At 53.7% G+C, this 26,512-nt stretch overlaps 9 non-coding genes across 9 annotated transcripts; all 9 read right to left on the reverse strand.

Annotated features, from left to right (window-relative positions):
• Positions 1-2,155: 2,155 nt before the first annotated feature.
• On the reverse strand, positions 2,156-2,248 carry LOC132489977 (small nucleolar RNA SNORD116). The gene has a single exon (XR_009532341.1). It is a non-coding gene; the product is annotated as a small nucleolar RNA SNORD116 (small nucleolar RNA).
• A 2,684-nt stretch (positions 2,249-4,932) lies between these two features.
• LOC132489978 (small nucleolar RNA SNORD116) lies at positions 4,933-5,025 on the reverse strand. Its single transcript, XR_009532342.1, has one exon. It is a non-coding gene; the product is annotated as a small nucleolar RNA SNORD116 (small nucleolar RNA).
• A 2,684-nt stretch (positions 5,026-7,709) lies between these two features.
• On the reverse strand, positions 7,710-7,802 carry LOC132489979 (small nucleolar RNA SNORD116). The gene has a single exon (XR_009532343.1). It is a non-coding gene; the product is annotated as a small nucleolar RNA SNORD116 (small nucleolar RNA).
• Positions 7,803-10,486: 2,684 nt separating this feature from the next.
• LOC132490124 (small nucleolar RNA SNORD116) lies at positions 10,487-10,579 on the reverse strand. Its single transcript, XR_009532484.1, has one exon. It is a non-coding gene; the product is annotated as a small nucleolar RNA SNORD116 (small nucleolar RNA).
• A 2,685-nt stretch (positions 10,580-13,264) lies between these two features.
• On the reverse strand, positions 13,265-13,357 carry LOC132489980 (small nucleolar RNA SNORD116). The gene has a single exon (XR_009532344.1). It is a non-coding gene; the product is annotated as a small nucleolar RNA SNORD116 (small nucleolar RNA).
• A 2,684-nt stretch (positions 13,358-16,041) lies between these two features.
• Positions 16,042-16,134, reverse strand: LOC132489981 (small nucleolar RNA SNORD116). The gene has a single exon (XR_009532345.1). It is a non-coding gene; the product is annotated as a small nucleolar RNA SNORD116 (small nucleolar RNA).
• A 2,685-nt stretch (positions 16,135-18,819) lies between these two features.
• On the reverse strand, positions 18,820-18,912 carry LOC132489520 (small nucleolar RNA SNORD116). Its single transcript, XR_009531928.1, has one exon. It is a non-coding gene; the product is annotated as a small nucleolar RNA SNORD116 (small nucleolar RNA).
• Positions 18,913-21,596: 2,684 nt separating this feature from the next.
• On the reverse strand, positions 21,597-21,689 carry LOC132489982 (small nucleolar RNA SNORD116). The gene has a single exon (XR_009532346.1). It is a non-coding gene; the product is annotated as a small nucleolar RNA SNORD116 (small nucleolar RNA).
• A 2,684-nt stretch (positions 21,690-24,373) lies between these two features.
• Positions 24,374-24,466, reverse strand: LOC132489984 (small nucleolar RNA SNORD116). Its single transcript, XR_009532348.1, has one exon. It is a non-coding gene; the product is annotated as a small nucleolar RNA SNORD116 (small nucleolar RNA).
• Positions 24,467-26,512: the final 2,046 nt, after the last annotated feature.

The raw sequence follows: 26,512 nt of genomic DNA on the forward strand, positions 1-26,512 counted from the left end.
GGCCGGTACGTGAGAGGGTATATTTTTGTTTTCACGCATGTGCGCGTGTGTGACTGTTACTGCACACGAGAACGCGCTTGTGGGCGTCTTCGTGTGCCTCTGAATCCGCATCTTGCTCTCTGTGTGTCCCTGTGGCCCTCTCCTGAGACCTCGACCCATAAAAGCCAGAGTTTATACACAGCGTCCTGGATTTGGAACCCCCAACTGAATGGAGAAAGACCTCTTCAAGCTTCAACAGACTGAATGTGAACTTTGAAACCCAGGGGGTTTTGAAATAGGCCACGGACTTCCACTCTTCCACAACCAAGCCTTCTGACCAACGCACAAACACCTGACGAGACCTGCTTTCCGACCGTGGGTGTAACATATAGATGGACCCAGAAATCCTGCAACCTAGTAGAATATGTAATGTGCACTTGGGGCCACTCCCATCATTTTTAGGACCAAGGAAACCTCCTATGGGCGGGCCGACCTGCGACTGGCAACACACAAGATGCAACCCGGCACCTCTCAAGGGGCTAACATAATTCGGCCCAACTGCCAATTATTGCCAACTATGCCAAATCACTTTGCGAGGACCCATGGGAATGCCCACCACAGGAAGTGGTGGGCTTCAGTAACCAAGACCCACGTTCAAACCCCACTGCGGAAACTAGGCTAGCTTCCCAGGCACGTGTTGCCAGCATCCAGCCACCAGGTTTGGCGGCCCTGAACCCGGAGGAAACACTCAAATTCTTGACAGTGTTGTCCTACGTGCCCTCCTCCTGCCCACCGGGTAAGTCGAACCTACTGGAAGCCACAGACATCATTCAAACACGGGGTCACTGTATACCAGGGATGGCAGACTGCAAACATGACTGCTTTGATGACACTGACCATACCCCATGCATCCTGGCACTTCTTCACTGACAGAGTGACACTACCGAGAACCTCCCAGATGTCAAAGGCACTCTCCCCGAGGACCACAGACCGATTTCCAATGGAAGAACTCTGCTTCGCGAGGGGACCTGCAAGCTTCAAAGGGCACAGTGGCTGTCCACGGCAGCGCACCTGGCATCAGAACACTGAACGCATCTCTGCTCCGCCAACGGACTGCTCCAGATAAACCACTAGCTATCCAAAACTCCTGCGTGCCACAAGGGCTGGCCGCATCATGCCCTCTCGGAGAAACACTTTCGCTTTGCACATTCCCAAACAAGGAAACAAAGTGGCCAGAGGGCATGTTCGCATAACCCAAATACCCCCAAGGTGAGCGGCACAGACGCTTCAACATGTCTAACTTCTCGGCATCCCGCAAGACACCCTTTGGGCGACATACCTCCGGCAACGGGATCACAACTCTATGCAGGTTAAGTATGTAACCACATCCTCATGTACTGCCAAAGCCATCCCCTTCGTGGGCAGCTGATGCCAGCACATCACGAACAGGACGCATTCTTGGGAAGACGTGGCCAGCCCCTGCAACCCAATCATGACAGCCCATCCCACGACATCACACAGGACATGTCCTCATGATGCCTTGCCATCTTCTGCAGGCCAGCAGCCACCACGCAGGCTTCAATGCAGCACTCGGTCCTAACCCCACTCCACGATGACCCACTTAGTGCCAAAACTCTGTCGGGATCTGCAGTGGAGTAGCCGACATGGGCAATACCTAGCCCTAATCCATCAGCTCCCTTCCGTTGAAGACCAACCCCAGTCCACACCCAACCACTGCTCCATCCCCACCGGGCACTAAAGAACTTCAACGCGCCAAAACAAATGACTAGGAGGGACACAGGCCTGGCCTGAGGCTCCAGGCTCCAACCAGGGATGCTTCCTCATTTTGGCTTCCAGAAATAGCCCCCGAAGCTGCATGCACAAATGTGATCCTGGCCAAAGCACACCTTTCCAAGCTGCAAGCTTCCTGGGCCTGCACCAGCACGCACTCCGACTCTGAAGACCAGCAGGAGAGCCTTCCCCCTCGCATGCCCTCAATGGTCTTTCAGCAGGGACCTAATATGCGTAGATGACCCAGCTTATGGGCAGACACAGTGGACCCCCAGATAGGAGCACCTCGAATTCTGGAACCCTGGTGTGTGTTTGCATGCATGTCAGAAGGGGACGCTGGCACTCACTCCTCACTCTCCCCTACCCCCGAGAGACGAAAAGTGCTGGACCTCAGATTCGATGAGGAGACGGTAGAGTGTTCTCACTCATTTTGTTCAGATTTTCCAAGGAATGCATACAAGGGTGTCATCATCGATCCAAGCACAGGCTGGGATGCTGCAGAACACAACCGGGCATGCCGTGGGGGTCTGAAGAGGAGAGATGACCTCGGAGTACTCCAAAACCCTGGGGAATCCACAGCCCTCAGGCCACTCAGAAAGAGCAACAGTCAATCCACTCTTGCAGCCACTGGGACCGTCTGAGGAAAACCTCATATCCAATGGCACATTTAGGGTGGGTGAAAGCCTACCTTCCTGAGTTAGCCAGAGCCACGCGTAGCAACATGCCCCCGCATCATTTTTCCTCTTTTCCTTAGCACCTGCAGTTATCAGCCAACGCGTAGGTCTTCTTGTCTTTGCCGACGGCCAGCCTCGTCCAGCAGCTGCACCTGAGAACTGGACATAAATCAGGCAGGCTTCAGAATTGGACCAGTGTACTCAGAGATCATGATTCATGAGAATTTTTACCTGGGCTTGAGATCGAACCCTGCCTCCCAAGGACGTCTACCTTTACAGAGAACTCAATGTTTGTCTGACAGCACGACTGCAGGAAGTAAGGTGTGTACCTTGGCTGGTACGTGAGAGGGTATATTTTTGTTTTCACGCATGTGCGCTTGTATGACTGTTACTGCACACGAGGACGCGCTTGTGGGCGTCTTTGTGTGCCTCTGAATCCGCACCTTGCTCTCTGTGTGTCCCTGTGGCCCTCTCCTGAGACCTCGAACCATAAAAGCCAGAGTTTATACGCAGCGTCCTGGATTTGGAACCCCACACTGAATGGAGAAAGACCTCTTCAAGCTTCAACAGACTGAATGTGAACTTTGAAACCCAGGGGGTTTTGAAACAGGCCACGGACTTCCACTCTTCCACAACCAAGCCTTCTGACCAATGCACAAACACCTGACGAGACCTGCTTTCCGACAGTGGGTGTAACATATAGATGGACCCAGAAATCCTGCAACCTAGTAGAATATGTAATGTGCACTTGGGGCAACTCCCATCATTTTTAGGACCAAGGAAACCTCCTATGGGCGGGCCGACCTGCGACTGGCTACAGGCAAGATGCAGCCCGGCACCTCTCAAGGGGCTAACGAAATTCGGCCCAACTGCCAATTGTTGCCAACTATGCCAAATCACTTTGCGAGGACCCATGGGAATGCCCACCACAGGAAGTGGTGGGCTTCAGTAATCAAGACCCACGTTCAAACCCCACTGCGGAAACTAGGCTAGCTTCCCAGGCACGTGTTGCCAGCATCCAGCCACCAGGTTTGGCGGCCCTGAACCCGGAGGAAACACTCAAATTCTTGACAGTGTTGTCCTACGTGCCCTCCTCCTGCCCACCGAGTAAGTCGAACCTACTGGAAGCCACAGACATCATTCAAACACGGGGTCACTGTATACCAGGGATGGCAGACTGCAAACACGACTGCTTTGATGACACTGACCATACCCCATGCATCCTGGCACTTCTTCACTGACACAGTGACACTACGGAGAACCTCACAGAGATCAAAGGCACTCTCCCCGAGGACCAGAGACCGATTTCCAATGGAAGAACTCTGCTTTGCGAGGGGACCTGCAAGCTTCAAAGGGCACAGTGGCTGTCCACAGCAGCGCACCTGGCATCGGAACACTGAATGCATCTCTGCTCCGCCAACGGACTGCTCCAGATAAACCACTAGCTATCCAAAACTCCTGCGTGCCACAAGGGCTGGCCGCATCAGGCCCTCTCGGAGAAACACTTTCGCTTTGCACATTCCCAAACAAGGAAACAAAGTGGCCAAAGGGCATGTTCGCATAACCCAAATACCCCCAAGGTGAGCGGCACAGACGCTTCAACATGTCTAACTTCTCGGCATCCCGCAAGACACCCTTTGGGCGACATACCTCCGGCAACGGGATCACAACTCTACGCAGGTTAAGTATGTAACCACATCCTCATGTACTGCCAAAGCCATCCCCTTCGTGGGCAGCTGATGCCAGCACATCACGAACAGGACGCATTCTTGGGAAGACGTGGCCAGCTCCTGCAACCCAATCATGACAGCCCATCCCACGACATCACACCGGACACTGTCATCATGATGCCTTGTCATCTTCTGCAGGCCAGCAGCCACCACGCAGGCTTCAATGCAGCACTCGGTCCTAACCCCACTCCACGATGACCCACTTAGTGCCAAAACTCTGTCGGGATCTGCAGTGGAGTAGCCGACATGGGCAATACCTAGCCCTAATCCATCAGCTCCCTTCCGTTGAAGACCAACCCCAGCCCACACCCACCCACTGCTCCATCCCCACCGGGCACTAAATGACTTCAACGCATCAAAACAAATGACGGGGAGGGACACAGGCCTGGCCTGAGTCTCCAGGCTCCAACCAGGGACGCTTCCTCATTTTGGCTTCCAGAAATAGCCCCCGAAGCTGCATGCACAAATGTGATCCTGGCCAAAGCACACCTTTCCAAGCTGCAAGCTTACTGGGCCTACACCAGCACGCACTCCGACACTGAAGACCAGCAGGAGAGCCTTCCCCCTCGCATGCCCTCAACGGTCTTTTAGCAGGGACCTAATATGCGTAGATGACCCAGCTTATGGGCAGACACAGTGGACCCCCAGATAGGAGCACCTCGAATTCTGGAACCCTGGTGTGTGTTTGCATGCAGGTCAGAAGGGGACGCTGGCCCTCACTCCTCACTCTCCCATACCCCCGAGAGACGAAACGTGCTGGACCTCAGATTCGATGAGGAGACGGTAGAGTGTTCTCACTCATTTTGTTCAGATTTTCCAAGGAATGCATACAAGGGTGTCATCATCGATCCAAGCACAGGCTGGGATGCTGCAGAACACAACCGGGCATGCCGTGGGGGTCTGAAGAGGAGAGATGACCTCGGAGTACACCAAAACCCTGGGGAATCTACAGCCCTCAGGCCACTCAGAAAGAGCAACAGTCAATCCACTCTTGCAGCCACTGGGACCGTCTGAGGAAAACCTCATATCCAATGGCACATCTTAGGGTGGGTGAAAGCCTACCTTCCTGAGTTAGCCAGAGCCACGCGTAGCAACATGCCCCCGCGTCATGTTTCCACTTTTCCTTAGCACCTGCAGTCATCAGCCAACACGTAGGTCTTCTTGTCTTTGCCGACGGCCAGCCTCGTCCAGCAGCTGCACCTGAGAACTGGACATAAATCAGGCAGGCTTCAGAATTGGACCGGTGTACTCAGAGATCATGATTCATGAGAATTTTTACCTGGGCTTGAGCTCGGACCCTGTCTCCCAAGGATGTCTACCTTTACAGAGAACTCAATGTTTGTCTGACAGCACGACTGCAGGAAATAAGGCGTGTACGTTGGCCGGTACGTGAGAGGGTATATTTTTGTTTTCACGCATGTGCGCGTGTGTGACTGTTACTGCACACGAGAACGCGCTTGTGGGCGTCTTCGTGTGCCTCTGAATCCGCATCTTGCTCTCTGTGTGTCCCTGTGGCCCTCTCCTGAGACCTCGACCCATAAAAGCCAGAGTTTATACACAGCGTCCTGGATTTGGAACCCCCAACTGAATGGAGAAAGACCTCTTCAAGCTTCAACAGACTGAATGTGAACTTTGAAACCCAGGGGGTTTTGAAATAGGCCACGGACTTCCACTCTTCCACAACCAAGCCTTCTGACCAACGCACAAACACCTGACGAGACCTGCTTTCCGACCGTGGGTGTAACATATAGATGGACCCAGAAATCCTGCAACCTAGTAGAATATGTAATGTGCACTTGGGGCCACTCCCATCATTTTTAGGACCAAGGAAACCTCCTATGGGCGGGCCGACCTGCGACTGGCAACACACAAGATGCAGCCCGGCACCTCTCAAGGGGCTAACATAATTCGGCCCAACTGCCAATTATTGCCAACTATGCCAAATCACTTTGCGAGGACCCATGGGAATGCCCACCACAGGAAGTGGTGGGCTTCAGTAACCAAGACCCACGTTCAAACCCCACTGCGGAAACTAGGCTAGCTTCCCAGGCACGTGTTGCCAGCATCCAGCCACCAGGTTTGGCGGCCCTGAACCCGGAGGAAACACTCAAATTCTTGACAGTGTTGTCCTACGTGCCCTCCTCCTGCCCAGCGGGTAAGTCGAACCTACTGGAAGCCACAGACATCATTCAAACACGGGGTCACTGTATACCAGGGATGGCAGACTGCAAACATGACTGCTTTGATGACACTGACCATACCCCATGCATCCTGGCACTTCTTCACTGACAGAGTGACACTACCGAGAACCTCCCAGATGTCAAAGGCACTCTCCCCGAGGACCACAGACCGATTTCCAATGGAAGAACTCTGCTTCGCGAGGGGACCTGCAAGCTTCAAAGGGCACAGTGGCTGTCCACGGCAGCGCACCTGGCATCAGAACACTGAACGCATCTCTGCTCCGCCAACGGACTGCTCCAGATAAACCACTAGCTATCCAAAACTCCTGCGTGCCACAAGGGCTGGCCGCATCATGCCCTCTCGGAGAAACACTTTCGCTTTGCACATTCCCAAACAAGGAAACAAAGTGGCCAAAGGGCATGTTCGCATAACCCAAATACCCCCAAGGTGAGCGGCACAGACGCTTCAACATGTCTAACTTCTCGGCATCCCGCAAGACACCCTTTGGGCGACATACCTCCGGCAACGGGATCACAACTCTATGCAGGTTAAGTATGTAACCACATCCTCATGTACTGCCAAAGCCATCCCCTTCGTGGGCAGCTGATGCCAGCACATCACGAACAGGACGCATTCTTGGGAAGACGTGGCCAGCCCCTGCAACCCAATCATGACAGCCCATCCCACGACATCACACAGGACATGTCCTCATGATGCCTTGCCATCTTCTGCAGGCCAGCAGCCACCACGCAGGCTTCAATGCAGCACTCGGTCCTAACCCCACTCCACGATGACCCACTTAGTGCCAAAACTCTGTCGGGATCTGCAGTGGAGTAGCCGACATGGGCAATACCTAGCCCTAATCCATCAGCTCCCTTCCGTTGAAGACCAACCCCAGTCCACACCCAACCACTGCTCCATCCCCACCGGGCACTAAAGAACTTCAACGCGCCAAAACAAATGACTAGGAGGGACACAGGCCTGGCCTGAGGCTCCAGGCTCCAACCAGGGATGCTTCCTCATTTTGGCTTCCAGAAATAGCCCCCGAAGCTGCATGCACAAATGTGATCCTGGCCAAAGCACACCTTTCCAAGCTGCAAGCTTCCTGGGCCTGCACCAGCACGCACTCCGACTCTGAAGACCAGCAGGAGAGCCTTCCCCCTCGCATGCCCTCAATGGTCTTTCAGCAGGGACCTAATATGCGTAGATGACCCAGCTTATGGGCAGACACAGTGGACCCCCAGATAGGAGCACCTCGAATTCTGGAACCCTGGTGTGTGTTTGCATGCATGTCAGAAGGGGACGCTGGCACTCACTCCTCACTCTCCCCTACCCCCGAGAGACGAAAAGTGCTGGACCTCAGATTCGATGAGGAGACGGTAGAGTGTTCTCACTCATTTTGTTCAGATTTTCCAAGGAATGCATACAAGGGTGTCATCATCGATCCAAGCACAGGCTGGGATGCTGCAGAACACAACCGGGCATGCCGTGGGGGTCTGAAGAGGAGAGATGACCTCGGAGTACTCCAAAACCCTGGGGAATCCACAGCCCTCAGGCCACTCAGAAAGAGCAACAGTCAATCCACTCTTGCAGCCACTGGGACCGTCTGAGGAAAACCTCATATCCAATGGCACATTTAGGGTGGGTGAAAGCCTACCTTCCTGAGTTAGCCAGAGCCACGCGTAGCAACATGCCCCCGCATCATTTTTCCTCTTTTCCTTAGCACCTGCAGTTATCAGCCAACGCGTAGGTCTTCTTGTCTTTGCCGACGGCCAGCCTCGTCCAGCAGCTGCACCTGAGAACTGGACATAAATTAGGCAGGCTTCAGAATTGGACCGGTGTACTCAGAGATCATGATTCATGAGAATTTTTACCTGGGCTTGAGATCGAACCCTGCCTCCCAAGGACGTCTACCTTTACAGAGAACTCAATGTTTGTCTGACAGCACGACTGCAGGAAGTAAGGTGTGTACCTTGGCTGGTACGTGAGAGGGTATATTTTTGTTTTCACGCATGTGCGCTTGTATGACTGTTACTGCACACGAGGACGCGCTTGTGGGCGTCTTTGTGTGCCTCTGAATCCGCACCTTGCTCTCTGTGTGTCCCTGTGGCCCTCTCCTGAGACCTCGAACCATAAAAGCCAGAGTTTATACGCAGCGTCCTGGATTTGGAACCCCACACTGAATGGAGAAAGACCTCTTCAAGCTTCAACAGACTGAATGTGAACTTTGAAACCCAGGGGGTTTTGAAATAGGCCACGGACTTCCACTCTTCCACAACCAAGCCTTCTGACCAATGCACAAACACCTGACGAGACCTGCTTTCCGACAGTGGGTGTAACATATAGATGGACCCAGAAATCCTGCAACCTAGTAGAATATGTAATGTGCACTTGGGTCCACTCCCATCATTTTTAGGACCAAGGAAACCTCCTATGGGCGGGCCGACCTGCGACTGGCTACAGGCAAGATGCAGCCCGTCACCTCTCAAGGGGCTAACGAAATTCGGCCCAACTGCCAATTGTTGCCAACTATGCCAAATCACTTTGCGAGGACCCATGGGAATGCCCACCACAGGAAGTGGTGGGCTTCAGTAACCAAGACCCACATTCAAACCCCACTGCGGAAACTAGGCTAGCTTCCCAGGCACGTGTTGCCAGCATCCAGCCACCAGGTTTGGCGGCCCTGAACCCGGAGGAAACACTCAAATTCTTGACAGTGTTGTCGTACGTGCCCTCCTCCTGCCCACCGGGTAAGTCGAACCTACTGGAAGCCACAGACATCATTCAAACACGGGGTCACTGTATACCAGGGATGGCAGACTGCAAACATGACTGCTTTGATGACACTGACCATACCCCATGCATCCTGGCACTTCTTCACTGACAGAGTGACACTACCGAGAACCTCACAGAGATCAAAGGCACTCTCCCCGAGGACCACAGACCGATTTCCAATGGAAGAACTCTGCTTCGCGAGGGGACCTGCAAGCTTCAAAGGGCACAGTGGCTGTCCACGGCAGCGCACCTGGCATCGGAACACTGAATGCATCTCTGCTCCGCCAACGGACTGCTCCAGATAAACCACTAGCTATCCAAAACTCCTGCGTGCCACAAGGGCTAGCCGCATCATGCCCTCTTGGAGAAACACTTTCGCTTTGCACATTCCCAAACAAGGAAACAAAGTGGCCAAAGGGCATGTTCGCATAACCCAAATAACCCCAAGGTGAGCGGCACCGAGGCTTCAACATATCTAACTTCTTGGCGTCCCGCAAGACACCCTTTGGGTGACATTCCTCCGGCAACGGGATCACAACTCTACGCAGGTAAAGTACATAACCGCATCCTCATGTACTGCCAAAGCCATCCCCTTCGTGGGCAGCTGATGCCAGCACATCACGAACAGGACGTATTCTTGGGAAGACGTGGCCAGCTCCTGCAACCCAATCATGACAGCCCATCCCACGACATCACACCGGACACTGTCATCATGATGCCTTGCCATCTTCTGCAGGCCAGCAGCCACCACGCAGGCTTCAATGCAGCACTCGGTCCTAACACCACTCCACGATGACCCACTTAGTGCCAAAACTCTGTCGGGATCTGCAGTGGAGTAGCCGACATGGGCAATACCTAGCCCTAATCCATCAGCTCCCTTCCGTTGAAGACCAACCCCAGCCCACACCCACCCACTGCTCCATCCCCACCGGGCACTAAATGACTGCAACGCATCAAAACAAATGACGGGGAGGGACACAGGCCTGGCCTGAGGCTCCAGGCTCCAACCAGGGACGCTTCCTCATTTTGGCTTCCAGAAATAGCCCCCGAAGCTGCATGCACAAATGTGATCTTGGCCAAAGCACACCTTTCCAAGCTGCAAGCTTACTGGGCCTACACCAGCACGCACTCCGACACTGAAGACCAGCAGGAGAGCCTTCCCCCTCGCATGCCCTCAACGGTCTTTTAGCAGGGACCTAATATGCGTAGATGACCCAGCTTATGGGCAGACACAGTGGACCCCCAGATAGGAGCACCTCGAATTCTGGAACCCTGGTGTGTGTTTCCATGCAGGTCAGAAGGGGACGCTGGCCCTCACTCCTCACTCTCCCATACCCCCGAGAGACGAAACGTGCTGGATCTCAGATTCGATGAGGAGACAGTAGAGTGTTCTCACTCATTTTGTTCAGATTTTCCAAGGAATGCATACAAGGGTGTCATCATCGATCCAAGCACAGGCTGGGACACTGCAGAACACAACCGGGCATGCCGTGGGGGTCTGAAGAGGAGAGATGACCTCGGAGTACACCAAAACCCTGGGGAATCTACAGCCCTCAGGCCACTCAGAAAGAGCAACAGTCAATCCACTCTTGCAGCCACTGGGACCGTCTGAGGAAAACCTCATATCCAATGGCACATCTTAGGGTGGGTGAATGCCTACCTTCCTGAGTTAGCCAGAGCCACGTGTAGCAACATGCCCCCGGGTCATGTTTCCACTTTTCCTTAGCACCTGCAGTCATCAGCCAACGCGTAGGTCTTCTTGTCTTTGCCGACGGCCAGCCTCGTCCAGCAGCTGCACCTGAGAACTGGACATAAATCAGGCAGGCTTCAGAATTGCACCGGTGTACTCAGAGATCATGATTCCTGAGAATTTTTACCTGGGCTTGAGCTCGAACCCTGCCTCCCAAGGACGTCTACATTTACAGATAACTCAATGTTTGTCTGACAGCACGACTGCAGGAAGTAAGGTGTGTACCTTGGCTGGTACGTGAGAGGGTATATTTTTGTTTTCACGCATGTGCGCTTGTGTGACTGTTACTGCACACGAGGACGCGCTTGTGGGCGTCTTTGTGTGCCTCTGAATCCGCACCTTGCTCTCTGTGTGTCCCTGTGGCCCTCTCCTGAGACCTCGAACCATAAAAGCCAGAGTTTATACGCAGCGTCCTGGATTTGGAACCCCACACTGAATGGAGAAAGACCTCTTCAAGCTTCAACAGACTGAATGTGAACTTTGAAATCCAGGGGGTTTTGAAATAGGCCACGGACTTCCACTCTTCCACAACCAAGCCTTCTGACCAATGCACAAACACCTGACGAGACCTGCTTTCCGACAGTGGGTGTAACATATAGATGGACCCAGAAATCCTGCAACCTAGTAGAATATGTAATGTGCACTTGGGGCCACTCCCATCATTTTTAGGACCAAGGAAACCTCCTATGGGCGGCCCGACCTGCGACTGGCTACAGGCAAGATGCAGCCCGTCACCTCTCAAGGGGCTAACGAAATTCGGCCCAACTGCCAATTGTTGCCAACTATGCCAAATCACTTTGCGAGGACCCATGGGAATGCCCACCAAAGGAAGTGGTGGGCTTCAGTAATCAAGACCCACGTTCAAACCCCACTGCGGAAACTAGGCTAGCTTCCCAGGCACGTGTTGCCAGCATCCAGCCACCAGGTTTGGCGGCCCTGAACCCGGAGGAAACACTCAAATTCTTGACAGTGTTGTCCTACGTGCCCTCCTCCTGCCCACCGGGTAAGTCGAACCTACTGGAAGCCACAGACATCATTCAAACACGGGGTCACTGTATACCAGGGATGGCAGACTGCAAACACGACTGCTTTGATGACACTGACCATACCCCATGCATCCTGGCACTTCTTCACTGACAGAGTGACGCTACCGAGAACCTCACAGAGATCAAAGGCACTCTCCCCGAGGACCAGAGACCGATTTCCAATGGAAGAACTCTGCTTCGCGAGGGGACCTGCGAGCTTCAAAGGGCACAGTGGCTGTCCACGGAAGCGCACCTGGCATCGGAACACTGAATGCATCTCTGCTCCGCCAACGGACTGCTCCAGATAAACCACTAGCTATCCAAAACTCCTGCGTGCCACAAGGGCTAGCCGCATCATGCCCTCTTGGAGAAACACTTTCGCTTTGCACATTCCCAAACAAGGAAACAAAGTGGCCAAAGGGCATGTTCGCATAACCCAAATAACCCCAAGGTGAGCGGCACAGAGGCTTCAACATATCTAACTTCTTGGCGTCCCGCAAGACACCCTTTGGGCGACATTCCTCCGGCAACGGGATCACAACTCTACGCAGGTTAAGTACGTAACCGCATCCTCATGTACTGCCAAAGCCATCCACTTCGTGGGCAGCTGATGCCAGCACATCACGAACAGGACGCATTCTTGGGAAGACGTGGCCAGCTCCTGCAACTCAATCATGACAGCCCATCCCACGACATCACACCGGACACTGTCATCATGATGCCTTGCCATCTTCTGCAGGCCAGCAGCCACCACGCAGGCTTCAATGCAGCACTCGGTCCTAACCCCACTCCACGATGACCCACTTAGTGCCAAAACTCTGTCGGGATCTGCAGTGGAGTAGCCGACATGGGCAATACCTAGCCCTAATCCATCAGCTCCCTTCCGTTGAAGACCAACCCCAGCCCACACCCACCCACTGCTCCATCCCCACCGGGCACTAAATGACTTCAACGCATCAAAACAAATGACGGGGAGGGACACAGGCCTGGCCTGAGGCTCCAGGCTACAACCTGGGACGCTTCCTCATTTTGGCTTCCAGAAATAGCCCCCGAAGCTGCATGCACAAATGTGATCCTGGCCAAAGCACACCTTTCCAAGCTGCAAGCTTACTGGGCCTACACCAGCACGCACTCCGACACTGAAGACCAGCAGGAGAGCCTTCCCCCTCGCATGCCCTCAACGGTCTTTTAGCAGGGACCTAATATGCGTAGATGACCCAGCTTATGGGCAGACACAGTGGACCCCCAGATAGGAGCACCTCGAATTCTGGAACCCTGGTGTGTGTTTGCATGCAGGTCAGAAGGGGACGCTGGCCCTCACTCCTCACTCTCCCATACCCCCGAGAGACGAAACGTGCTGGACCTCAGATTCGATGAGGAGACGGTAGAGTGTTCTCACTCATTTTGTTCAGATTTTCCAAGGAATGCATACAAGGGTGTCATCATCGATCCAAGCACAGGCTGGGACGCTGCAGAACACAACCGGGCATGCCGTGGGGGTCTGAAGAGGAGAGATGACCTCGGAGTACACCAAAACCCTGGGGAATCTACAGCCCTCAGGCCACTCAGAAAGAGCAACAGTCAATCCACTCTTGCAGCCACTGGGACCGTCTGAGGAAAACCTCATATCCAATGGCACATCTTAGGGTGGGTGAAAGCCTACCTTCCTGAGTTAGCCAGAGCCACGCGTAGCAACATGCCCCCGCGTCATGTTTCCACTTTTCCTTAGCACCTGCAGTCATCAGCCAACACGTAGGTCTTCTTGTCTTTGCCGACGGCCAGCCTCGTCCAGCAGCTGCACCTGAGAACTGGACATAAATCAGGCAGGCTTCAGAATTGGACCGGTGTACTCAGAGATCATGATTCATGAGAAGTTTTACCTGGGCTTGAGCTCGGACCCTGTCTCCCAAGGATGTCTACCTTTACAGAGAACTCAATGTTTGTCTGACAGCACGACTGCAGGAAATAAGGCGTGTACGTTGGCCGGTACGTGAGAGGGTATATTTTAGTTTTCACGCATGTGCGCGTGTGTGACTGTTACTGCCCACAAGAACGCGCTTGTGGGCGTCTTCGTGTGCCTCTGAATCCGCATCTTGCTCTCTGTGTGTCCCTGTGGCCCTCTCCTGAGACCTCGAACCATAAAAGCCAGAGTTTATACACAGCGTCCTGGATTTGGAACCACCAACTGAATGGAGAAAGACCTCTTCAAGCTTCAACAGACTGAATGTGAACTTTGAAACCCAGGGGGTTTTGAAATAGGCCACGGACTTCCACTCTTCCACAACCAAGCCTTCTGACCAACGCACAAACACCTGACGAGACCTGCTTTCCGACAGTGGGTGTAACATATAGATGGACCCAGAAATCCTGCAACCTAGTAGAATATGTAATGTGCACTTGGGGCCACTCCCATCATTTTTAGGACCAAGGAAACCTCCTATGGGCGGGCCGACCTGCGACTGGCAACACACAAGATGCAGCCCGGCACCTCTCAAGGGGCTAACATAATTCGGCCCAACTGCCAATTATTGCCAACTATGCCAAATCACTTTGCGAGGACCCATGGGAATGCCCACCACAGGAAGTGGTGGGCTTCAGTAACCAAGACCCACGTTCAAACCCCACTGCGGAAACTAGGCTAGCTTCCCAGGCACGTGTTGCCAGCATCCAGCCACCAGGTTTGGCGGCCCTGAACCCGGAGGAAACACTCAAATTCTTGACAGTGTTGTCGTACATGCACTCCTCCTGCCCACCGGGTAAGTCGAACCTACTGGAAGCCACAGACATCATTCAAACACGGGGTCACTGTATACCAGGGATGGCAGACTGCAAACATGACTGCTTTGATGACACTGACCATACCCCATGCATCCTGGCACTTCTTCACTGATAGCGTGACACTACCGAGAACCTCACAGTGATCAAAGGCACTGTCCCCGAGGACCACAGACCGATTTCCAATAGAAGAACTCTGCTTCGCGAGGGGACCTGCAAGCTTCAAAGGGCACAGTGGCTGTCCACGGCAGCGCACCTGGCATCAGAACACTGAACGTATCTCTGCTCCGCCAATGGACTGCTCCAGATAAACCACTAGCTATCCAAAACTCCTGCGTGCCACAAGGGCTGGCCGCATCATGCCCTCTCGGAGAAACACTTTCGCTTTGCACATTCCCAAACAAGGAAACAAAGTGGCCAAAGGGCATGTTCGCATAACCCAAATACCCCCAAGGTGAGCGGCACAGACGCTTCAACATGTCTAACTTCTCGGCATCCCGCAAGACACCCTTTGGGCGACATACCTCCGGCAACGGGATCACAACTCTACGCAGGTTAAGTATGTAACCACATCCTCATGTACTGCCAAAGCCATCGCCTTCGTGGGCAGCTGATGCCAGCACATCACGAACAGGACGCATTCTTGGGAAGACGTGGCCAGCCCCTGCAACCCAATCATGACAGCCCATCCCACGACATCACACAGGACATGTCCTCATGATGCCTTGCCATCTTCTGCAGGCCAGCAGCCACCACGCAGGCTTCAATGCAGCACTCGGTCCTAACCCCACTCCACGATGACCCACTTAGTGCCAAAACTCTGTCGGGATCTGCAGTGGAGTAGCCGACATGGGCAATACCTAGCCCTAATCCATCAGCTCCCTTCCGTTGAAGACCAACCCCAGCCCACACCCACCCACTGCTCCATCCCCACCGGGCACTAAAGAACTTCAACGCGCCAAAACAAATGACTAGGAGGGACACAGGCCTGGCCTGAGGCTCCAGGCTCCAACCAGGGAAGCTTCCTCATTTTGGCTTCCAGAAATAGCCCCCGAAGCTGCATGCACAAATGTGATCCTGGCCAAAGCACACCTTTCCAAGCTGCAAGCTTCCTGGGCCTACACCAGCACGCACTCCGACTCTGAAGACCAGCAGGAGAGCCTTCCCCCTCGCATGCCCTCAATGGTCTTTCAGCAGGGACCTAATATGCGTAGATGACCCAGCTTATGGGCAGACACAGTGGACCCCCAGATAGGAGCACCTCGAATTCTGGAACACTGGTGTGTGTTTGCATGCATGTCAGAAGGGGACGCTGGCACTCACTCCTCACTCTCCCCTACCCCCGAGAGACGAAAAGTGCTGGACCTCAGATTCGATGAGGAGACGGTAGAGTGTTCTCACTCATTTTGTTCAGATTTTCCAAGGAATGCATACAAGGGTGTCATCATCGATCCAAGCACAGGCTGGGACGCTGCAGAACACAACCGGGCATCCCGTGGGGGTCTGAAGAGGAGAGATGACCTCGGAGTACTCCAAAACCCTGGGGAATCCACAGCCCTCAGGCCACTCAGAAAGAGCAACAGTCAATCCACTCTTGCAGCCACTGGGACCGTCTGAGGAAAACCTCATATCCAATGGCACATCTTAGGGTGGGTGAAAGCCTACCTTCCTGAGTTAGCCAGAGCCACGCGTAGCAACATGCCCCCGCATCATTTTTCCTCTTTTCCTTAGCACCTGCAGTCATCAGCCAATGCGTAGGTCTTCTTCTCTTTGCCAACGGCAAGCCTCGTCCAGCAGCTGCACCTGAGAACTGGACATAAATCAGGCAGGCTTCAGAATTGGACCGGTGTACTCAGAGATCATGATTCATGAGAATTTTTACCTGGGCTTGAGCTCGAACCCTGCCTCCCAAGGACGTCTACCTTTACAGATAACTCAATGTTTGTCTGACAGCACGACTGCAGGAAGTAAGGTGTGTACCTTGGCTGGTACGTGAGAGGGTATATTTTTGTTTTCACGCATGTGCGCTTGTGTGACTGTTACTGCACACGAGGACGCACTTGTGGGCGTCTTTGTGTGCCTCTGAATCCGCACCTTGCTCTCTGTGTGTCCCTGTGGCCCTCTCCTGAGACCTCGACCCATAAAAGCCAGAGTTTATACGCAGCGTCCTGGATTTGGAACCCCACACTGAATGGAGAAAGACCTCTTCAAGCTTCAACAGACTGAATGTGAACTTTGAAACCCAGGGGGTTTTGAAATAGGCCACGGACTTCCACTCTTCCACAACCAAGCCTTCTGACCAACGCACAAACACCTGACGAGACCTGCTTTCCGACAGTGGGTGTAACATATAGATGGACCCAGAAATCCTGCAACCTAGTAGAATATGTAATGTGCACTTGGGGCCACTCCCATCATTTTTAGGACCAAGGAAACCTCCTATGGGCGGGCCGACCTGCGACTGGCAACACACAAGATGCAGCCCGGCAGCTCTCAAGGGGCTAACATAATTCGGCCCAACTGCCAATTATTGCCAACTATGCCAAATCACTTTGCGAGGACCCATGGGAATGCCCACCACAGGAAGTGGTGGGCTTCAGTAACCAAGACCCACGTTCAAACCCCACTGCGGAAACTAGGCTAGCTTCCCAGGCACGTGTTGCCAGCATCCAGCCACCAGGTTTGGCGGCCCTGAACCCGGAGGAAACACTCAAATTCTTGACAGTGTTGTCCTACGTGCCCTCCTCCTGCCCACCGGGTAAGTCGAACCTACTGGAAGCCACAGACATCATTCAAACACGGGGTCACTGTATACCAGGGATGGCAGACTGCAAACATGACTGCTTTGATGACACTGACCATACCCCATGCATCCTGGCACTTCTTCACTGACAGAGTGACACTACCGAGAACCTCCCAGATGTCCAAGGCACTCTCCCCGAGGACCACAGAGCGGTTTCCAATGGAAGAACTCTGCTTCGCGAGGGGACCTGCAAGCTTCAAAGGGCACAGTGGCTGTCCACTGCCGCGCACCTGGCATCAGAACACTGAACGCATCTCTGCTCCGCCAACGGACTGCTCCAGATAAACCACTAGCTATCCAAAACTCCTGCGTGCCACAAGGGCTGGCCGCATCATGCCCTCTCGGAGAAACACTTTCGCTTTGCACATTCCCAAACAAGGAAACAAAGTGGCCAAAGGGCATGTTCGCATAACCCAAATACCCCCAAGGTGAGCGGCACAGAGGCTTCAACATATCTAACTTCTTGGCGTCCCGCAAGACGCCCTTTGGGCGACATTCCTCCGGCAACGGGATCACAACTCTACGCAGGTTAAGTACGTAACCGCATCCTCATGTACTGCCAAAGCCATCCCCTTCGTGGGCAGCTGATGCCAGCACATCACGAACAGGACGCATTCTTGGGAAGACGTGGCCAGCTCCTGCAACCCAATCATGACAGCGCATCCCACGACATCACACCGGACACTGTCATCATGATGCCTTGCCATCTTCTGCAGGCCAGCAGCCACCACGCAGGCTTCAATGCAGCACTCGGTCCTAACCCCACTCCACGATGACCCACTTAGTGCCAAAACTCTGTCGGGATCTGCAGTGGAGTAGCCGACATGGGCAATACCTAGCCCTAATCCATCAGCTCCCTTCCGTTGAAGACCAACCCCAGCCCACACCCAACCACTGCTCCATCCCCACCGGGCACTAAATGACTTCAACGCGTCAAAACAAATGACGGGGAGGGACACAGGCCTGGCCTGAGGCTCCAGGCTACAACCAGGGACGCTTCCTCATTTTGGCTTCCAGAAATAGCCCCCGAAGCTGCATGCACAAATGTGATCCTGGCCAAAGCACACCTTTCCAAGCTGCAAGCTTCCTGGGCCTGCACCAGCACGCACTCCGACTCTGAAGACCAGCAGGAGAGCCTTCCCCCTCGCATGCCCTCAATGGTCTTTCAGCAGGGACCTAATATGCGTAGATGACCCAGCTTATGGGCAGACACAGTGGACCCCCAGATAGGAGCACCTCGAATTCTGGAACCCTGGTGTGTGTTTGCATGCATGTCAGAAGGGGACGCTGGCACTCACTCCTCACTCTCCCCTACCCCCGAGAGACGAAAAGTGCTGGACCTCAGATTCGATGAGGAGACGGTAGAGTGTTCTCACTCATTTTGTTCACATTTCCCAAGGAATGCATACAAGGGTGTCATCATCGATCCAAGCACAGGCTGGGACGCTGCAGAACACAACCGGGCATGCCGTGGAGGTCTGAAGAGGAGAGATGACCTCGGAGTACTCCAAAACCCTGGGGAATCCACAGCCCTCAGGCCACTCAGAAAGAGCAACAGTCAATCCACTCTTGCAGCCACTGGGACCGTCTGAGGAAAACCTCATATCCAATGGCACATCTTAGGGTGGGTGAAAGGCTACCTTCCTGAGTTAGCCAGAGCCACGCGTAGCAACATGCCCCCGCATCATTTTTCCTCTTTTCCTTAGCACCTGCAGTCATCAGCCAACGCGTAGGTCTTCTTGTCTTTGCCGACGGCCAGCCTCGTCCAGCAGCTGCACCTGAGAACTGGACATAAATCAGGCAGGCTTCAGAATTGGACCAGTGTACTCAGAGATCATGATTCCTGAGAATTTTTACCTGGGCTTGAGCTCGAACCCTGCCTCCCAAGGACGTCTACCTTTACAGATAACTCAATGTTTGTCTGACAGCATGACTGCAGGAAGTAAGGTGTGTACCTTGGCTGGTACGTGAGAGGGTATATTTTTGTTTTCACGCATGTGCGCGTGTGTGACTGTTACTGCACACGAGAACGCGCTTGTGGGCGTCTTTGTGTGCCTCTGAATCCGCACCTTGCTCTCTGTGTGTCCCTGTGGCCCTCTCCTGAGACCTCGAACCATAAAAGCCAGAGTTTATACGCAGCGTCCTGGATTTGGAACCCCACACTGAATGGAGAAAGACCTCTTCAAGCTTCAACAGACTGAATGTGAACTTTGAAACCCAGGGGGTTTTGAAATAGGCCACGGACTTCCACCCTTCCACAACCAAGCCTTCTGACCAATGCACAAACACCTGACGAGACCTGCTTTCCGACAGTGTTTGTAACATATAGATGGACCCAGAAATCCTGCAACCTAGTAGAATATGTAATGTGCAATTGGGGCCACTCCCATCATTTTTAGGACCAAGGAAACCTCCTATGGGCGGGCCGACCTGCGACTGGCTACAGGCAAGATGCAGCCCGTCACCTCTCAAGGGGCTAACGAAATTCGGCCCAACTGCCAATTGTTGCCAACTATGCCAAATCACTTTGCGAGGACCCATGGGAATGCCCACCACAGGAAGTGGTGGGCTTCAGTAACCAAGACCCACATTCAAACCCCAGTGGGGAAACTAGGCTAGCTTCCCAGGCACGTGTTGCCAGCATCCAGCCACCAGGTTTGGCGGCCCTGAACCCGGAGGAAACACTCAAATTCTTGACAGTGTTGTCCTACGTGCCCTCCTCCTGCCCACCGAGTAAGTCGAACCTACTGGAAGGCACAGACATCATTCAAACACGGGGTCACTGTATACCAGGGATGGCAGACTGCAAACATGACTGCTTTGATGACACTGACCATACCCCATGCATCCTGGCACTTCTTCACTGACAGAGTGACACTACCGAGAACCTCCCAGAGATCAAAGGCACTCTCCCCGAGGACCACAGACTGATTTCCAATGGAAGAACTCTGCTTCGCGAGGGGACCTGCAAGCTTCAAAGGGCACAGTGGCTGTCCACGGCAGTGCACCTGGCATCGGAACACTGAACGCATCTCTGCTCCACCAACGGACTGCTCCAGATAAACCACTAGCTATCCAAAACTCCTGCATGCCACAAGGGCTGGCCGCATCAGGCCCTCTCGGAGAAACACTTTCGCTTTGCACATTCCCAAACAAGGAAACAAAGTGGCCAAAGGGCATGTTCGCATAACCCAAATACCCCCAAGGTGAGCGGCACAGAGGCTTCAACATGTCTAACTTCTCGGCATCCCGCAAGACACCCTTTGGGTGACATACCTCCGGCAACGGGATCACAACTCTACGCAGGTTAAGTATGTAACCACATCCTCATGTACTGCCAAAGCCATCCCCTTCGTGGGCAGCTGATGCCAGCACATCACGAACAGGACGCATTCTTGTGAAGACGTGGCCAGCTCCTGCAACCCAATCATGACAGCCCATCCCACGACATCACACAGGACATGTCCTCATGACGCCTTGCCATCTTCTGCAGGCCAGCAGCCACCACGCAGGCTTCAATGCAGCACTCGGTCCTAACCCCACTCCACGATGACCCACTTAGTGCCAAAACTCTGTCGGGATCTGCAGTGGAGTAGCCGACATGGGCAATACCTAGCCCTAATCCATCAGCTCCCTTCCGTTGAAGACCAACCCCAGCCCACACCCACCCACTGCTCCATCCCCACCGGGCACTAAATGACTTCAACACGTCAAAACAAATGACGGGGAGGGACACAGGCCTGGCCTGAGGCTCCAGACTCCAACCAGGGACGCTTCCTCATTTTGGCTTCCAGAAATAGCCCCCGAAGCTGCATGCACAAATGTGATCCTGGCCAAAGCACACCTTTCCAAGCTGCAAGCTTACTGGGCCTACACCAGCACGCACTCCGACACTGAAGACCAGCAGGAGAGCCTTCCCCCTCGCATGCCCTCAACGGTCTTTTAGCAGGGACCTAATATGCGTAGATGACCCAGCTTATGGGCAGACACAGTGGACCCCCAGATAGGAGCACCTCGAATTCTGGAACCCTGGTGTGTGTTTGCATGCAGGTCAGAAGGGGACGCTGGCCCTCACTCCTCACTCTCCCATACCCCCGAGAGACGAAACGTGCTGGACCTCAGATTCGATGAGGAGACGGTAGAGTGTTCTCACTCATTTTGTTCAGATTTTCCAAGGAATGCATACAAGGGTGTCATCATCGATCCAAGCACAGGCTGGGACGCTGCAGAACACAACCGTGCATGCCGTGGGGGTCTGAAGAGGAGAGATGACCTCGGAGTACACCAAAACCCTGGGGAATCTACAGCCCTCAGGCCACTCAGAAAGAGCAACAGTCAATCCACTCTTGCAGCCACTGGGACCGTCTGAGGAAAACCTCATATCCAATGGCACATCTTAGGGTGGGTGAAAGCCTACCTTCCTGAGTTAGCCAGAGCCACGCGTAGCAACATGCCCCCGCATCATGTTTCCACTTTTCCTTAGCACCTGCAGTCATCAGCCAACACGTAGGTCTTCTTGTCTTTGCCGACGGCCAGCCTCGTCCAGCAGCTGCACCTGAGAACTGGACATAAATCAGGCAGGCTTCAGAATTGGACCGGTGTACTCAGAGATCATGATTCATGAGAATTTTTACCTGGGCTTGAGCTCGGACCCTGTCTCCCAAGGATGTCTACATTTACAGAGAACTCAATGTTTGTCTGACAGCACAACTGCAGGAAATAAGGCGTGTACGTTGTCCGGTACGTGAGAGGGTATATTTTTGTTTTCACGCATGTGCGCGTGTGTGACTGTTACTGCACACGAGAACGCGCTTGTGGGCGTCTTCGTGTGCCTCTGAATCCGCATCTTGCTCTCTGTGTGTCCCTGTGGCCCTCTCCTGAGACCTCGAACCATAAAAGCCAGAGTTTATACACAGCGTCCTGGATTTGGAACCCCCAACTGAATGGAGAAAGACCTCTTCAAGCTTCAACAGACTGAATGTGAACTTTGAAACCCAGGGGGTTTTGAAATAGGCCACGGACTTCCACTCTTCCACAACCAAGCCTTCTGACCAACGCACAAACACCTGACGAGACCTGCTTTCCGACCGTGGGTGTAACATATAGATGGACCCAGAAATCCTGCAACCTAGTAGAATATGTAATGTGCAGTTGGGGCCACTCCCATCATTTTTAGGACCAAGGAAACCTCCTATGGGCGGGCCGACCTGCGACTGGCAACACACAAGATGCAGCCCGGCAGCTCTCAAGGGGCTAACATAATTTGGCCCAACTGCCAATTATTGCCAACTATGCCAAATCACTTTGCGAGGACCCATGGGAATGCCCACCACAGGAAGTGGTGGGCTTCAGTAACCAAAACCCACGTTCAAACCCCACTGCGGAAACTAGGCTAGCTTCCCAGGCACGTGTTGCCAGCATCCAGCCACCAGGTTTGGCGGCCCTGAACCCGGAGGAAACACTCAAATTCTTGACAGTGTTGTCGTACGTGCCCTCCTCCTGCCCACCGGGTAAGTCGAACCTACTGGAAGCCACAGACATCATTCAAACACGGGGTCACTGTATACCAGGGATGGCAGACTGCAAACATGACTGCTTTGATGACACTGACCATACCCCATGCATCCTGGCACTTCTTCACTGACAGAGTGACACTACCGAGAACCTCCCAGATGTCAAAGGCACTCTCCCCGAGGACCACAGACCGATTTCCAATGGAAGAACTCTGCTTCGCGAGGGGACCTGCAAGCTTCAAATGGCACAGTGGCTGTCCACGGCAGCGCACCTGGCATCAGAACACTGAACGCATCTCTGCTCCGCCAACGGACTGCTCCAGATAAACCACTAGCTATCCAAAACTCCTGCGTGCCACAAGGGCTGGCCGCATCATGCCCTCTCGGAGAAACACTTTCGCTTTGCACATTCCCAAACAAGGAAACAAAGTTGCCAAAGGGCATGTTCGCATAACCCAAATTCCCCCAAGGTGAGCGGCACAGACGCTTCAACATGTCTAACTTCTCGGCATCCCGCAAGACACCCTTTGGGCGACATACCTCCGGCAACGGGATCACAACTCTACGCAGGTTAAGTATGTAACCACATCCTCATGTACTGCCAAAGCCATCCCCTTCGTGGGCAGCTGATGCCAGCACATCACGAACAGGACGCATTCTTGGGAAGACGTGGCCAGCCCCTGCAACCCAATCATGACAGCCCATCCCACGACATCACACAGGACATGTCCTCATGATGCCTTGCCATCTTCTGCAGGCCAGCAGCCACCACGCAGGCTTCAATGCAGCACTCGGTCCTAACCCCACTCCACGATGACCCACTTAGTGCCAAAACTCTGTCGGGATCTGCAGTGGAGTAGCCGACATGGGCAATACCTAGCCCTAATCCATCAGCTCCCTTCCGTTGAAGACCAACCCCAGCCCTCACCCAACCACTGCTCTATCCCCACCGGGCACTAAAGAAATTCAACGCGCCAAAACAAATGACTAGGAGGGACACAGGCCTGGCCTGAGGCTCCAGGCTCCAACCAGGGACGCTTCCTCATTTTGGCTTCCAGAAATAGCCCCCGAAGCTGCATGCACAAATGTGATCCTGGCCAAAGCACACCTTTCCAAGCTGCAAGCTTCCTGGGCCTGCACCAGCACGCACTCCGACTCTGAAGACCAGCAGGAGAGCCTTCCCCCTCGCATGCCCTCAATGGTCTTTCAGCAGGGACCTAATATGCGTAGATGACCCAGCTTATGGGCAGACACAGTGGACCCCCAGATAGGAGCACCTCGAATTCTGGAACCCTGGTGTGTGTTTGCATGCATGTCAGAAGGGGACGCTGGCACTCATTCCTCACTCTCCCCTACCCACGAGAGACGAAAAGTGCTGGACCTCAGATTCGATGAGGAGACGGTAGAGTGTTCTCACTCATTTTGTTCAGATTTTCCAAGGAATGCATACAAGGGTGTCATCATCGATCCAAGCACAGGCTGGGACGCTGCAGAACACAACCGGGCATGCCGTGGGGGTCTGAAGAGGAGAGATGACCTCGGAGTACTCCAAAACCCTGGGGAATCCACAGCCCTCAGGCCACTGAGAAAGAGCAACAGTCAATCCACTCTTGCAGCCACTGGGACCGTCTGAGGAAAACCTCATATCCAATGGCACATCTTAGGGTGGGTGAAAGCCTACCTTCCTGAGTTAGCCAGAGCCACGCGTAGCAACATGCCCCCGCATCATTTTTCCTCTTTTCCTTAGCACCTGCAGTCATCAGCCAACGCGTAGGTCTTCTTGTCTTTGCCGACGGCCAGCCTCGTCCAGCAGCTGCACCTGAGAAGTGGACATAAATCAGGCAGGCTTCAGAATTTGACCGATGTACTCAGAGATCATGATTCATGAGAATTTTTACCTGGGCTTGAGCTCGAACCCTGCCTCCCAAGGACGTCTACCTTTACAGATAACTCAATGTTTGTCTGACAGCACGACTGCAGGAAGTAAGGTGTGTACCTTGGCTGGTACGTGAGAGGGTATATTTTTGTTTTCACGCATGTGCGCTTGTGTGACTGTTACTGCACACGAGGACGCGCTTGTGGGCGTCTTTGTGTGCCTCTGAATCCGCACCTTGCTCTCTGTGTGTCCCTGTGGCCCTCTCCTGAGACCTCGAACCATAAAAGCCAGAGTTTATACGCAGCGTCCTGGATTTGGAACCCCACACTGAATGGAGAAAGACCTCTTCAAGCTTCAACAGACTGAATGTGAACTTTGAAACCCAGGGGGTTTTGAAATAGGCCACGGACTTCCACTCTTCCACAGCCAAGCCTTCTGACCAATGCACAAACACCTGACGAGACCTGCTTTCCGACAGTGGGTGTAACATATAGATGGACCCAGAAATCCTGCAACCTAGTAGAATATGTAATGTGCACTTGGGGCCACTCCCATCATTTTTAGGACCAAGGAAACCTCCTATGGGCAGGCCGACCTGCGACTGGCTACAGGCAAGATGCAGCCCGGCACCTCTCAAGGGGCTAACGAAATTCGGCCCAACTGCCAATTGTTGCCAACTATGCCAAATCACTTTGCGAGGACCCATGGGAATGCCCACCACAGGAAGTGGTGGGCTTCAGTAACCAAGACCCACGTTCAAACCCCACTGCGGAAACTAGGCTAGCTTCCCAGGCACGTGTTGCCAGCATCCAGCCACCAGGTTTGGCGGCCCTGAACCCGGAGGAAACACTCAAATTCTTGACAGTGTTGTCGTACGTGCCCTCCTCCTGCCCACCGGGTAAGTCGAACCTACTGGAAGCCACAGACATCATTCAAACACGGGGTCACTGTATACCAGGGATGGCAGACTGCAAACATGACTGCTTTGATGACACTGACCATACCCCATGCATCCTGGCACTTCTTCACTGACAGAGTGACACTACCGAGAACCTCCCAGATGTCCAAGGCACTCTCCCCGAGGACCACAGACCGATTTACAATGGAAGAACTCTGCTTCGCAAGGGGACCTGCAAGCTTCAAAGGGCACAGTGGCTGTCCACGGCAGCGCACCTGGCATCAGAACACTGAACGCATCTCTGCTCCGCCAACGGACTGCTCCAGATAAACCACTAGCTATCCAAAACTCCTGCGTGCCACAAGGGCTGGCCGCATCAGGCCCTCTCGGAGAAACACTTTCGCTTTGCACATTCCCAAACAAGGAAACAAAGTGGCCAAAGGGCATGTTCGCATAACCCAAATACCCCCAAGGTGAGCGGCACAGACGCTTCAACATGTCTAACTTCTCGGCATCCCGCAAGACACCCTTTGGGCGACATATCTCCGGCAACGGGATCACAACTCTACGCAGGTTAAGTATGTAACCACATCCTCATGTACTGCCAAAGCCATCCCCTTCGTGGGCAGCTGATGCCAGCACATCACGAACAGGACGCATTCTTGGGAAGACGTGGCCAGCTCCTGCAACCCAATCATGACAGCCCATCCCACGACATCACACAGGACATGTCCTCATGATG

This window comes from Mesoplodon densirostris, chromosome 4 (genome assembly GCF_025265405.1).
Source record: "Mesoplodon densirostris isolate mMesDen1 chromosome 4, mMesDen1 primary haplotype, whole genome shotgun sequence".
Taxonomy (NCBI): Eukaryota; Metazoa; Chordata; class Mammalia; order Artiodactyla; family Ziphiidae; genus Mesoplodon; species Mesoplodon densirostris.